Source organism: Sminthopsis crassicaudata, chromosome 4 (genome assembly GCF_048593235.1).
Source record: "Sminthopsis crassicaudata isolate SCR6 chromosome 4, ASM4859323v1, whole genome shotgun sequence".
Classification (NCBI taxonomy): Eukaryota; Metazoa; Chordata; class Mammalia; order Dasyuromorphia; family Dasyuridae; genus Sminthopsis; species Sminthopsis crassicaudata.
The window spans coordinates 316,629,070-316,642,528 of NC_133620.1; the positions used below are offsets into that span (position 1 = coordinate 316,629,070).

Genomic DNA, 13,459 nt, shown 5'->3' on the forward strand with positions numbered 1-13,459 from the left:
AGGTATGGGTTTTATTTCCTGGACCTTTGTCAACTCCCTCTACCAATCTTTCAAAGCTCACAAGGTCACAATTAACTTTAAAACTCTTTCATTTAAGTGCATGAAAATTAATTGCAAGAATATTCTATGGATAGAAAAACAGCTACATATTCATGCCTCTCTCAGTATTACCTGGCTCTTTCCACCCAGAAGCTTAGAGCAGATCATCTCTAGGAAGAAGTATTTACCTAAATCTTAGCAAAGCTTTTGATACAGTATCTTATGCTATTCTTGTGGAGAAGATAGTAACATGTAGATTAGGTAACAAAATGATCAGATGGATTCAGAACTGGTTGGGTGACTAAACTCAAATAGTAGTTGTTAATGATTCAATGGGAGTGGAATACCCAGGGAATGTCTCCTTGGTCCTGTGACAGGTGAAATCTGAAATAACTGAGGAAACAAAGGTTTGAGCTTATAAGCATATCAATTTATTAAGGAAAGCATACCAATTGCATAACAAATCAGAACAGGCCTCTTTGACTTGGCACTGGATCCCAAATACAGGGGAAGATAGATTTTTATGCACTTAAAAGAAAACAATTAACTAGATATAAACCAGTATACAAAGTAATTGGGGGAAAGATTAAGGACTTTCTGATTTGGAAGGGGGAAAGAAAACAGGTACAATTCTCTGAAATCAGAAAAAGAAGCATCTCACTCCCCCAAGGAAACATGGGGACAATAATTGATTGACCAGTACAGAGCCAGTTTTCAAATAAGATATGTAAGTTGTCTGAGATATATAACTGTGAGAAAACTTCTCGAATCAATCTTTAGATTTTTGTCTAGGTTTCTAGTCAATATAACCTAGATCCTTAATTAAGGTCCTAAGCAACAACAGGTGGATGTTGTTCCAGCTTCCCATCCATACAGAATTAGGTTCAAAGAAAGCAATAAAATTATCTCCCAATTCCTATAAGTAGTGCTAGAATGGATATTAGAAGTCACCTACTTCAACTTTTGACTTACCCTTGAGTACAAAAAAATCACCTCCAGAAAATGAGGGTGAAATGGATAGGCAACAGTTGTTAATAAATGGGATCTTGGCATTTTAGTGAACTGCAAGCTCAGTAGGAGCCAGTAGGGTGATGTGGCAGCCAAAAAAGCTCATTTGATCTTGGGCTGTATTAAGAAAGGCATAGCTTCCGGGAAGAGAGGAGTGATAGTATCTCTACTCTGCCCTCATTAGACCCCTCTTAAGGATTGTGTTCCATTCTGGGCACTGTGGTTGAAAAAAGACAATGATAAACTGGGGAGTGTTTAAAGAAAGGCAACAAATCTATAAGAAACCATCTGGTTGATTTCAGAAAGGCTTGGAGAGATTTTCATAAACTGATGCTAAGTGAAGTGAGTAGAACCAAGAGAACAATGTAACATGGCAACAACAAGCTTATATGATGATCAACTGTGATGGATTTTTTTCAATAATGAGGTGATTCAGGCCAATTTCAATAGACTTGTGATGGTGAAAGTCATCTCCTTCCAGAGAGAGAACTTTGAGGACTGAATGTGGATCACAACATAGTATTTTCATCTTTTTTTTGTTGTATTTGCTTGTTTTTTGTTCCCCTCATTTTTTTTCTTGTTGATCTGATTTTTCTTGTGAAGAATGATAAATTTGGAAATAGATATAGAAGAATTATATGTTTAATATATATTAGATTATTTGCTGTCTAGGGAAGGAGTAAGGAGGGAGGGAGAAAAAATTGGAACACAGGGTTTTGCAAGGGTGAATGTTGAAAATTATCTTTGCATATATTTTGAAAAATAAAATGCTATTATTATTATTTTAATAGTTTTTATTTACCAGATATATGCATGGGTAATTTTACATTGAAAATTGCCAAACCTTTTGTTCTAATTTTTCCCCTCCCCTCCCCAAGATGGCAGGTTGAGCAATACATGTTAAATATTATTATTTAAAAAAAAAAAGAAGGGTAACTGAACCAGCTACACCCAGCGAAAGAACTCTGAGAATGAATATGAACCACTACATAGAATTCCTAATCCCTCTATTTTTGTCCGCCTGCATTTTTTATTTCCTTCACAGATTAATTGCACACTATTTCAAAGTCCGATTCTTTTTGTACAGCAAAATAATTGTATGGACATGTATACATATATTGTATTTAACTTATACTTTAACATATTTAACATGTATTGGTCATCCTGGCATCTGGGGGAGGGGGTGGGGGAAGGAGGGGAAAAGTTGGAACAAAAGGTTTTGCAATTGTCAATGCTGAAAAATTACCCATGCATATATCTTGTAAATAAAAAGCTAAAATAATTTAAAAAAAGAAGGGTAACAAAAGATAGGATAGCTTAGAATCCATGACATATTGTTGTTGTTGTTTGTCCTTCATTCTGTAAGAGAAAATCAGGAGGAGGATGTCTTGACTTTCAAGTGAATTGGATTTAAAGAGCTGTTCAAAGTCATCAACCTCCAGAGTAGTCATCCAAGACCAGTGGCAGGACATAAGTTAAGACCTTATTCATGGCTCCCTATGCCATGTGAAGATTGGGTGAAGGAATTTGGCATGTTTCACTTGGAAAAAAAGAAAATTCAGGAGAGACAGGACAGATGTCTTTAAGTATCTGAAGGGCTGCCATGTGAAGGAGGAATATAACTTGTTTTGGTTGACCCTAAGGAGCAAGACCAACAAGATGCAAAGAAGTGAATTTAGGTCTGGTGTAAGGAAAACGTTATCACAATTAGAGATGTTCAAAATGGAATAGGTTGCCTTGAGAGGCAGGGGCACTTTCAACAGAGATTGGAACACAACTTGTCTAGTATATTATAGTGGAGATATATACCTTTAATATGTGAAATGGACTACATGGCTGATGACATCCTTACCAATCAAATTCTATGATTCTTTAAGTACAAATAATTCTCTCAGCAGTAAGTAGGACTTTCCAGCTCCTTTCCTTTGAGAAATAGTCAAGGGAGAATTGTGCCATGTACAAGTGATTATATAATCCACTTACTCCTTTTTCCCAAAAAATTCAATACTATTTTATTTTTCCAATTAAATGTAAAAATAATTTTCACCATTAATTTTTGTAAACTTTAGATTTCTAGATGTTTTCTCCATCCCTCCTTACCTCCTCCTTCCCCAAGACAGCAAGCAATCTGATATAGGTTATATATGTACAATACTTTAAAAAATATTTCCATATTTGTCATGTTGTATAAGAAAAGTCAAACCAAAAGGGAAAAAATTAGAAAGAAAAAAAAGGGCGTGAGCACGCGCGCGCCGCGCACACACACACACAGGTGAAAATACTATGCTTGAATCCATATCCAGTCTCCATTGTTCTCTTTTGATTTGAATGGCATTTTTCATCCCAGTGGAATTCGATTTGAATTGCCTTTAATCAACTCATTGTTGAGAAAAGCCAAGTCCATCATAATTGATCACATAATCTTGGTATCACTGGTTCTGCTCACTCCACTTAGCATCAGTTCTTGTAAGTTTTTCTGTACTTTTCTGAAATCATCCTGATGATCATTTCTCATAGAACAATAATATTCCATTTCATTCATATATCACAATTTATTCAGCCATTCCCCAATTGATGGACATATATTCAATACTTAATGACTTGTCACCACAAAAAGAGCTCTTACAAATATTTTTGCACATATGGGTCCTTTCCCCACTTTTATGATCTCTTTGGGATACAGACCCAGTAGAATGCACTTACTTTTTGAGGAAAATATTCTTTCTCAATAATAATTAGCCCCATTTATCTATGATTAAGAGGCAGCTAGGTAGTTTAGTGGATTAAAGGGTTGGGCCTAGAGTCAGGAAAACTTGAATCCAAATCTGGCTTCAAATACTTACCATGGACAAGTCATTTAATTTCTGCCTTAATTTACTACAAAAAGAAATGGATTTAGTGTCTTTGCCAAGAAAAATCCCATGAATACTATTGACATACTGTGGTTCATGGGATCATGAAGATTTGGACACAACTGGATGATGGAAAAACAACAGTCTATGATTAAGTAAATATTAACATTAATAAAAAATATGTTACTAACAAATAAGATCAATAATGATATAAGACATACGTAATCATTGAGTATATTTTAGCTATGATCAGTGTCATAGCCTGAATTACTTCAAGTCCTCAATATAATAGTAGTTGATGCCTTTTCACTTGTCTAGAAACTCAGTCTCATACTCTTCAGTTCATTCAAGACATTGACTAATGTATTTTGTGAATCTTAATATTTCACTTCAAGAATAGTTGTCTTCCACCTTTGTTATCTATTTATTAATTGCAGGAAATAATTTTTAAAAATCTACTTTATTTGCTAGTAGTTCCTCACAGACTCTTTAGAGAATTCACTTTATAATTTTATAAGAATTTTCTTAACAATTAAAATAGTTCCAACAAAGAAGGTTTGCCTTGCCTTCTTCCCATATACATTCTGCAAAGACTTTTTAAAAATAGTTTTTATTTACCAGATATATGCATGGGTAAGTTTACAACATTGACAATTGCCAAACCTTTTGTTCTAATTTTTCCCCTCCTTCCCCCACCAAATGAAAGGTTGACCAATACATGTTAAATATATTAAAGTATAAATTAAATACCATATATGTATATATGTCCAAACAGTTGTTTTGCTGTACAAAAAGAATCGGACTTTGAAATAGTATACAATTAGCTTGTGAAGGAAATCAGAAATGCAGGTAGACAAAAATAGAGGGATTGGGAATTCTATGTAGTGGTTCATAGTCATCTCCAAGAGTTCTTTCACTGGGTGTATCTGGTTCAGTTCATCACTACTCTATTGGAACTGATTTGGTTCATCTCATTGTTGAAGAGGGCCTCGTCCATCAGAATTGATCATCATACAGTATTGTTGTTGAAGTATATAATGATCTTCTGGTCCTGCTCATTTCACTCAGCATCAGTTCATGTAAGTCTCTCCAGGCCTTTCTGAAATCATCCTGTCAGTCATTTCTTATAGAACAATAATATTCCATAATATTTACATACCACAATTTATTCAGCCATTCTCCAGTTGATGGGCATCCACTTAGTTTCCAGTTTCTGGCCACTACAAAAAGGGCTGCCACAAACATTCTTGCACATACAGGTCCCCTTCCCTTCTTTAAGATCTCTTTAGGATATAAAACCAGTAGTAACACTCTGCAAAGACTTTTAAAAAATAGATTCTATCACTGACCACATAAGAGAAAGTATTACACTTTAAACAGTTTTTCAACTGTCACTATAAAAGTTCCAGCACAAATTATTTTCTTCTCAAAATTTTATTCAATCTTTTGTAGTCATAAAGAGAAAGTAATAGCCTTTCTTGTATTTGTGAGATAGATTTGAAACAAATTATAATAGGAAGACTGGATAGGAAAATATGTCAAAAGAGGGAGGCGGCCTACTCTTAGCTATTGAGATTATAAAGTACATTGCCAATTTCCTGATACCTGAAGCTCAAAAATCTTAGCTCCTGACATTCTTCTCTGATGAAGGGAATTCTATTCTTGGTATTTGACCAGTCTGATAAAACTTTGGAATACTCCCATGTTCTGGATTTTTGAGAATAATGTTTCATATCCACAGAGATATAGATAAAACTTGAGGATTGTGAAATAACTATAGATAAGATCCACAGTCAATAAGGTAATATCGATGAAATCTTAGATAAACATCTTGTAGACCAAGTCTTCAAAGACATGGAAGTGTCCATAGGAAAAGAAATCATTAAGGGTCAGTCAGAAGAGAGAAGTTTTATATTGAATTTGACTTTATGGTGACAAAACTCATATTATTCCTTTCTTACTTCCAGAATTTTTGGTGACTGGTCTGAAAGATCTTCAAAATATTGAATTTTATCTGAGTTCTACTAGGGAGTTTTGATCTCTTTCAAGATTTTGAAAGCATACCTAGATCTATCCTATCGCAAGTCTGATCTGAAGTCGGACTGGATCTTAATAGTCCCCTTCTTGTGTTTGACCTGTATTCCCAAGGATGGAATGGAAATAGAGTGTCTTTCAAGGCTGCAGAAGAGGAGAATGTTCATTGAGATACTGAAATTGTTTGGTGTGGTGACACGAGTACTTTGTACTAGGAATCAAGTAATTCTTAGTTGTGGTCCTAATTCTGTTGCTACCAACTGTGCAGTCTTGGGTTTACCCCACGGGCCTTAATTTCTTAATCTCTAAAAATGAGAGAATATAGAGTTCTTCTTGTCCTAACATGCTATGGTTCTAAGCTGAAAAAATATTCAAGACAGCTCCTAATTTAGCAGATAGTATAATGGGCTGACATAGACTTCATCCTATTCTTATATAGTTTTATTTTTTTTCCAGTGGCCCTCTAGATTTTGTGAGATTTATTTTGGGTAATAAAAAGATTCTGAATAGTGGAAAAGGCAATATACTAGCATGAAGTTCTAAATAGAAAACTTAAAAATTACATAAATTTTTATGAATCAATTATAAGGCTGAGTTATTGTGGACATAATTAGTTTTGTCTGTGATGATTTTCTAGTTGAAATACAGTAAATTTTTTGAGTTTTCAATATCATCATCCTTAATATCATCTCAATTTTCTAATATATTTTGATGAATGGAAAGGTTGGCAGGAACTTTAAAATGTGCTTTCATTGATTGTTTACTAATTATTTTTATTTAATGTTCTGCAGACTCTTGCAAGGTGGTAAAAAGGATTGTTTTTTGTTGTTTTTATTATTGAATAAAAGTATTTGTATGTAATATTATATTTGGTCAGATTTGGTCACTTAGATTCACTGGAAACATATTTTGAGCAAATCCAATAGCAAACAAGAGTACAGTATTTTTATTAAAAACATTGTCTTTACATTTTTATGAAACAATGTCATGTGCAGGTAATAATAGATAACTTGTGTATATAATAATCTCCCAATTGTAGTACAGTAGTTATTGAATTCTCAGGGATATTTTGAAATTTATTCACTACAAGGATTTGGGATCTGTTAGAAATAGGTCAGTGTGTTTCTGGCATATAAAAATCATTTGATTATTTCTTCCTAGGTACAGTAAATACTAAATTTTTACAATATGCATTGATATGTTACACAGTTCCCATCACTACATTTATAAGCTTCCCTGATCAATAAATATGGACTTCCTTGTGAATTATATAGTTTTTGGTGACAATATATTCCTTCTTTTGTATAAATCAATTTACATTACTCAGATGTTTGATTCTTCTTCATCAACATATTGTTGGTAGACTTTATATGGATGCCATTCATGGAATGTCTACTGATACTCCTCTTCAAACTTAGTCTTTTGATAGTCTTTCTCCATAGATCAGCCACTGAAAAACAAACAAAAACATCATACACAGCTTCAGCTTTTTCCTTGATAATCTTTTAAGAGGTGCTTTTGAGGGGCCTAAATTATAATCAACAAATCAATAATGGTTGTACTTTACATTCCCTTGGACTTTTGGGCAAACTCTTTTTGTTTCTCGGTCAGTATGTATTTTGGAGAGTAAATGCTTAAAGATTTTCTGACTATAGGCTATGGATACTTTTTATATGAACATGATATTGACCTATATCCAGAAGGGTCACTGGTATTCTCATTTTTTTTTGTTAATAAATATATGATGTCTTCTGTTAAGAAAAATAGAATCAATCCTAAATCAGTAAAGTGCTTTTTTCATAATTCATGTACTATTATAAACATTTGAGCCAAAAATATGGATCTTATCCAAACCTGCTACTTTTAAATTTTGTACAGATTATAATTTCTTTTTTAAGAATGATTTTTATCATTAGGTACTTGAAAAACATCAATGAATATGAACCCTTTCCTATACAAAAAACCCTCACCAAAACCAGAAGATAGTAGAATTTAAGTCATATGCTTTGATGTCACTGTTTTGTTATTCGTTATTTTAAGGATACACAAGATTTCTCTTTCATGGTTAATCCAGCCTGTACTTTTCGTTGTGTTTTGGGTCTTTTTAATTATCATAACACGGTTGAATTATTTATTTTGTTCTTTATATTGCTTTGTTCTTGTTATCACTTTAACCTTTCAGATTTAGCTTTTAACTGTTGACTAAGGATATCAAAACTTTCTAATGTAACAGAGGATAGGCTAATAAGAGCCAAGTTTTGCCAATCCACTTGAGGATTTGGTGAGCCTGCTTCTAGAAGTGAATGATAATGTAATTGAAAGGCCCTGCTTTCCCTGGTTTATAGTATTAGTAGATATTCTATGGTTATTTTCTGTTTGATTACTGACTGGTAAGGGCAGGGCAGAACTTTGTTATTAGTTTCTAAGTCCGAACTTAAAGCCAAATCAAGTTTTCTTTCCTATGGCAATTTTGTAAACCTCTAGGTGGAGAGAAAAGTCTAAAGTTTTAATCACCACATCTCAGTGGTGACCTTGAATATGTGGAATCATTGTTTTTCTATCTCTGTTGTGTTTCTTTTTTTTCCCCTTATGTGGGCGAATGTAGAAGATGGGATGGAGAAGACTATGACCTTGTGAGCTTTGAAAGGTCAGAAGAGCTCCCAGAAGTTCAAGAACTGGAATGCATACTAGTGCTTGCTCATTAAGGACCTAGCTCAGCAATGTATTAACCCAGTAGCCAAAAAGTCATGCCTTCCAATAAGAAAGTGATTCATTTATCTTCTATATCACACCCAGAATATGAACTTTTTGAGAAGAATGTTTAGTAGCAGCCATTTGGAAGCTAGAGCCTACTTTCCCCAAGATTCAAGATGGTAGAATAAAGAGTGTATCACAGTTTAGGAGATATTTTTGTACTTTGATTTTTGTTATATAATTTTTTCAGTAAATATTCTTTTATAAAAATTAATTGATGTTAATTAGTTAGGTGATATTAAGATACTAATCATTATCAATTAATATGGGGGGAAAAACTAGAATTTCAGTCAAGTTGAGAGCAATGAAAACACCCAGCCCTCAAGAGATGCCCCTAAGACTCTAAGAGAGATGTAGCCAACTGGGTTCTGGGACATGATCTACTATTTGTGCAAGTGTTGGGAAAGTCAGAGATTTGCAATGTTGATATATTTTTATTTTCTGGCTTCCGTTTCATGCCTTTCTTTCCTTTCTCCCTCCCTCTCCTCTCCTCTCCTCTCCTCTCCTTTCCTCTCCTTTCCTCTCCTTTCCTCTCCTCTCCTCTCCTTTCCTCTCCTTTCCTTTCCTTTCCTTTCCTTTTCCTTTTCCTTTCCTTTCCTTTCCTTTCCTTTCCTTTCCTTTCCTTTCCTTTCCTTTCCTTTCCTTTCCTTTCCTTTCCTTTCCTTTCCTTTCCTTTCCTTTCCTTTCCTTTCCTTTCCTTTCCTTTCCTTTCCTTTCCTGTTCTTCCTGTCCTTCCTTCCTTCCTTCCTTCCTTCCTTCCTTCCTTCCTTCCTTCCTTCCTTCCTTCCTTCCTTCCTTCCTTTCTCCTTCCCTCTCTCCTATCCTCCCTCTTTTTCTTCCTTTTTGCTTTTTCTTCCTTCCCTCTTTTTCCCTCCCTTTCTCCTTCCCTTTCTCTCTCTTTCTCCCTTCCTTTCCCTCTCTCTTTTCATCTTCTTTCCCTCTCTCTCTTCTTTCTTTTCTCTTTTCCCTTCCTCCCTTCTTTTCTTCCTTCCTACCTCCCTTTTTACCTCCTTTTTCTTCCTTTCCTTTTCTAGTCCACATATCTAATTATATATTGATATAATCTTTCACTGTCTCTCTCTTCAATAGTTTCTGAAGCTATAGCACAATTTGTTTTTTCTATGATCCTTATTGTGGTAACAACTTCAGCATATAATGTTGAATGAAATTTAGAAAGTATTTTTATACTATTAAATATTGTTGAAGCATGCATTTGTTCATGTTGATTATAACATATATTAGGTTTTTAAAAACACCCCCCCCCTTTTTTTTTTTCAGTATATTTAGCCTATTAGTTAGAACTGTGTTATCACACTCAAGGAGAGCTTTTCAAAATTCCATTCTAATTATGTTCATTTCCTACTCTCCCCCGCCTCCAAATCACAAGCATCCCTTTTCTCTCTTACTCCTCCCCTTCACTAAAAAAAAAAAAAAAAAAGAAAAAGAAAAACAAAATCCTTGTAACAAATATGCATGGTCAAGCAAAACAAATTCCCACACTGGCCATGTCCAAAAATGTATGTTTCATTTTGAAATGACTATTTTACTTCTCAAAATCATTTATAATAGTAGTAAGAGTAAGCCTTCAGTGATTGAGACAAATTGTGATTTAAAAAAATCTATGACCTAGAGAAGCATCCATATTGGAGACCGACAGATTCAGAAGACAAAGACTCTTAGGTATATGATAGTGGGGAGCTATAGTTGATATAGTTGAAAATTTAGTCTAGTGCTCATGAATGAGGGAAAGAGAGATGGCTCTTAACCTGCTTATTGAAAGTGGTGTCAAAATGACTGAAGGTGAATTAGAGGTTTAAAACTCAGCGAGGATCATTCACCTGCATACATACATACCATACAAGATGATGTATCCTTCTGCCAGGCAACAGGGAGAATGTGACTAGAGATCAAAGCCCACCTTACCTCCTCAATTCCATGTGCAAATGGGAGATGAAGATATTTGTACTGTAGAATTTGTGATAATGAGAGAGATGTTCTTGAAACAGTGACGAAGATAGAAGGAATTGTTCAGTATTGACCCATCATTTATCTAATTTAATGAGGTTCTGAATGCACTTTTTGGTACACTGACAAATATCAGGAGTTAGTCAGCAGCTAAATTGATTGACCAAGCAACTGGAGTTTGGGATGATAATGCAAAATGGCTATTTTCATTTCTGTCTATTTAGTTTGCAAGTGATGGAAGACAAGATGTCGACTGAAAGTGACAAAGTTAGGCTGGAGATGGAGGAGCATTTAATATCTTTGACCAGCTGGGGAGTTGACTGAAAGAACACAGGAGATCTCTTCTAATGTTTGAAATGTCAATATGTTCTCTGCTTGCTGAGTTGCCAAGATTTGATCAGATAATAAACGGGCCTGTGTGATGTGTACCCTGCAATGCATCTTGTGTATTTAGGTATTTTAACAATGTTATAAGGGAGGCCAGGCAGCAGTAAACAGCAGTAAATAAAACTAATTGGATATGAATTCCAAGTCTGACATGTTTATCTCCTTTCTTCTTTATCTTCTAATCTATTACATTTCTGTTTGTTATTTAGATTTCAAGAAGCTATCCCTTTTGGGCATTGGATGTATTTTGAAACTTCATGGAAAAAAGTTCCATTTACATTTTGGAGACCACATTCCATTGTGATGAACTGTTAGAAATCTTACTGTCTACTGGAAAAGATTAGAGTATAAATTAGTGGTCTCTCTGGGGTCACTTTCTTAACTCATACTATCACTGCCAGATTGAATTTCCAGAAGGTGGCTGATTACTACTATTTTGAGTCCTATGGGTAACCCTGAGGGGGTTGGCTTTCAAGTACTGTCACCCAGGAGACCCTACCAGTGTGTTTCCCATTAATATCAATTAGCTAGATTTCAATTCACTTTTACAAAAGGCATTACTGAGAACCTGTGGTATGAATAATTGATACAGAACATCCCAAACCAGTAGCACATTCCTCCCCTGTATAGATCCCTGGGGAGAGCAAGAATAAACTTATAATACAATGATAGTGAAGCACCTGTATAGAGAACATATGTGGCAAAGAGGGAACCTTCCATCTCCAGGCCCAGGAAGACCCACCTTTTTTTCTTCTGGAGAGTTTTCAATGAGTTCATTGCAGGATATGGAGCTGGTGATGGATGAGAAGCTGCCAGGCTCACCTAAACTGATTCCACAAAGAATATGACTTTCTTACTGGACAGGTCTGTGATCCAGCCTACTCCTCTGCTGGGATAATCCATTTTTCTACTGAAAACTTTGCACTGTTGCTTCTGATACTCTTTCCCCCTCGAGTTTCAGGAAAGGGAAGATACCAGCTGTACTCTCAGTTCTCTGAAGGCTTGATAGTGCTCACAAGGTCATTACCTAGATACACCCATCTCAAAGTAACTGTTGTTATTTCCCAATGGTGGGATCATAGGAGCTCCCAAATTCACAAAATCTTGCCTAGATACATCTACCTCAGAATACCCATGGAAAAGAAATATCACAGGCAGAGGGGATCATGGGCTCACAGCTACCATAGCTGGGTGGGGGATAGAGCAACTGTCCTTCCTTCCACCTGGCAGTACCAAACAGTCCTGTCTCACTTGCAACCACAAAAGGAAAAAAAAAAAAAAAAAAGATCGAGAGATGGGCGGGCTGCACTTTTTTGTTTGCACACTTTGTTCCAGTTCAGCAACTACTGAGTCATCAGTTCTTCAGGCTTCACAACCAATTAAAAAACTTTTCATCATCACGATGTACCAACCCTCTTATGGCTAGAAACCAGGTCTCTTAAATTTCCAAAATGGTTGGATTGGAAGCAGACAGAACATATCTGTGAATGCTCTATGAACTGCAACCTAGACTGTAATATCTGTGCATGCTTCAAGGATTGCCTCCCCATTGGCCAGCTTATTAACTAGGATTCCCCTCCTGTTTCCAGCTTCAAAAGCCAAAAGTATATTGGAAAGTGAATAGACTTGGAGCTCGGAGAGGTCCTTGTTTCCATGCTGCCTCTGTAACATCCTTGTTATATGATGATGGGAAAGTTTTTCAACCTCTTTGTTTTAGTTTTTTATTATGGAGAAAATAATATGTGTAGTATCTACTCACAGAGCAGTTGTAGTAAGGATTAAATAAAATATATGCAAAAGGTTTTATAAACATTAAAGGACTATATCAATGTCAGCTATTGTTATTGTGGATGTGGAGTAATGGAACATAAGTCACCAACACTGCAGAAGCCTCCTTCTTTATAAGGTATAAACACGATTCTTTTCAGTAATTCTATGCTCTCTGGAGACTAATCCAGGTTTGTTCTCCCTGGGATTTCTCAAAAAGTTGGGGAAGGGGATTCTCTCTTGAAGCAAACACATATACTTACCTAGGCAAGCTTGGGCCTGAACCAATGATTCTTGAATACTATTCTGCCTTGTGTTTCTTTCCTTGAACGTAGGTCACTGAAAAAAATCCTATTAGAAGGATGTTTCCTGTTAATAAGGATTGGCCAGTGAACTTGGTCCTCATGAGCGTGTGCAGAGTATTACAAATGCAGTTCTTTACAGGGAAGAGGGTGGAGAATCAGCTTCTGGAATTTATTAAGATGTGAGATGGAAGTATTTTGAAGAAACTTTATAACACTCATAATTCAGTTACTTCTGCAGTTACTAAACTGAAATTGGGAACATCTTCAAAAGGCCTCTTTTGGTCTTGTTGGTCTCTACCCTCTCTCTTGGTTCAGCTCAGCTTCTTTTCTTTGGCTAACACCTTTCCT

At 35.4% G+C, this 13,459-nt stretch overlaps 1 long non-coding RNA gene across 1 annotated transcript; it reads right to left on the minus strand.

Annotated features, from left to right (window-relative positions):
• Positions 1–6,856: 6,856 nt before the first annotated feature.
• Positions 6,857–12,283, minus strand: LOC141538661 (uncharacterized). The gene is made up of 2 exons (XR_012481096.1): positions 11,782–12,283; positions 6,857–7,383 (listed from the first exon to the last, which is right to left on the minus strand). It is a non-coding gene; the product is annotated as an uncharacterized LOC141538661 (long non-coding RNA).
• Positions 12,284–13,459: the final 1,176 nt, after the last annotated feature.